The sequence below is a fragment of the Diceros bicornis genome, chromosome 1 (assembly GCF_020826845.1).
Source record: "Diceros bicornis minor isolate mBicDic1 chromosome 1, mDicBic1.mat.cur, whole genome shotgun sequence".
Classification (NCBI taxonomy): Eukaryota; Metazoa; Chordata; class Mammalia; order Perissodactyla; family Rhinocerotidae; genus Diceros; species Diceros bicornis.
Genome location: NC_080740.1, coordinates 68,229,849 through 68,232,160, shown reverse-complemented (window position 1 = coordinate 68,232,160; position 2,312 = coordinate 68,229,849).

Here is a 2,312-nt window from a genome sequence, read left to right as displayed (position 1 = left end):
AAAAGCTGTATTACACATTAAGTTGGTGGTAGAATGTGTGCAATTGCTCACGTGTGCATGAAAACAGCACCAAAACGTTCACAGCTCTTCTTTCTGGATGTGGTGACTGTCACTTTTCTCTTGGTAGTTTTGAGTTTTGTTTTGCTTTGTTTTAAAATGAGCATAGCATTGATTATAATCTATCAGTGTCTCGCTTATTTACCTATTTATTGTTATCTTCCTACTTTGTACTAGAGTGCAGCCTCCTTGAAAATGGGACCTCGGTTTGTCTTTATTGCTAATTCTGCAGTGCCGCATACAGAGGCGGCATTCACTAGTAAGTCTTACAGCAATGGATAAATGCGACGGGGGAGGGGAAATTATTTTCAACCTGAGAAAAAGTCTTTAGAGCATCAGAGGAGGGAGAGATCTCACTTGATATTCAGAGGAAGGGAGAGGCTCATAGAGTTGGTTCTGCAGCAGTACTAAGAGTTGACATGGCATGCACTTTGGCCCCCCATAATCTTCCTAAGTAGCTTTCCAGACCTTCCCAAACAAACACACACTGGAAGCACAGTGTGTCCGCGCTTGCTCTGCCGAGGCATCTTCAAGACTAGACTTTGATGATGCCAAGCTCGTCCTTGCTGTTACTCACACCAAAAATATTGATGTCATCTGTGACTCTCTCTCTTCCTTTTACACCCTGCATCATGTTCATCAGCACAACCTCTTGGCTTTACCTTTTAAAAACATCCAGAATTCAGTCACTTCTCACCATCTCTTTAAACCACTGCGGCCTGTCACCTGGGTCATTGCAATAGCCTCCTAGGTTATAGTAAAAGCCTCTTCATTACCTCTCTGCTTTTGCCCTTGCCCCCTTTCAGTCTGCCCCGACAAAATGGCCAGAGAGAGCCTGTGAAAACGCAAGTCTGTCCCTTCTCTGCTCAAAACCTTCTGTGATTCCTCATCTCTCTCAGAGTAAAACCAAAGGCATTACAGTGGCCTACAATTTCCTGCCCACCCCATTCCATCTCTCTCCATTACTCCCGCTTATGTTAACTGCATCTCTCGTGTGACCATGTCATTGATCACCCAAACCAGAAAACTCTTGATAATGAAAAGAGGCACTATTAATAATGATGCCAGGGCAATAAGCACAAACCAGCACAAAACAGTCCTGGGCCAGCCAGGCATATGTCCACTCTACTCACCTCCCTCTCCTTTGTGTACTTGGAGCCAGCCACATGTCCTTATTACCGTTCCTAAAATATCCCAGGCACCGTCCTGCCTCAGGAGCTTTGCGCTTACTGTTCCCCTGCGTTAAGTTTCTTACTCAAGATGTACACGGGGCATGCTCCCTCACCTCATTCAGCCCTTTACCCAAATGCCAATTCCTCAATGAGGCCCTCTCCAACCACCGGATCTAAAATTGCAAACCCCCTCCCCCGGGGCCGGCACTCGCCATCCCCCGTTCCCGCATTATTTTTCTCTATAGTACTTATTACCACCCGACACACACTTGACATATTTGCTTTGTTTATTGTCAGTCTCCTCACTAGATTGTAAGTTCCATGAGGGCAGGGATTGTAGTAGGTTTTCTACCCTAATGTATTCTCAGCATGGAGAACAGTGTGTAGTATACATTAGGTGCTCAATAAGTACTTTTTGAATAAACAATTTTTTAAAGTTTACTTACACTCCCTTCCAAATAGATGGCAGTCCATACTTCCTTCCAGTGCAGAAATTCTGAGCAGGTGGCATTTGAATTGGGCCTAAAATCCACTCTTCAGCTGCACCCGGGGAAGGTGGTAGCTGGATTACTCTCCATTGGGCCACACCTGCCCCCTGGGGTCCTGTAGCACCTTATTGGCCAGGCAGCCCCATTGTGAGGTAGCTCTGGTTTCCTCCTTGCCAAAGACAGACGAGCACTGGGCCTGGCCCCACATCCAGGCCCCAGGACCTCCAGTCCAATGGTGCCTTCTTCCTCCCAGTCACACTTTCCCCTCCAGCACTAAGGGCTAAACCAGGAGGGGCTGACAGCCCAGGCGAGTCCTGGCGTGTGGCCGAGCAATCTCGAGGGCACCGAGGATTATCCTGAGATGAGACTCTCATAAGCCCCCCAAAGCCAGGTGAGGCAGAATCAACATCAGCGTCCCTGCCACCAGTGCTTCACTGGTTCACACACTTTGGGCTTCAGCCAGGACCAGGCACCCTCGGGAGTCAGGAGCCAGCATCTCAGGCCTGCGGCCCAGGTTTCTCTGGAGAAAAACCCATGAGAGGCTGGTTCAAGGCTCTTACAGGCCTTAACCCTGAGCCGCCGCCACCTACGCACC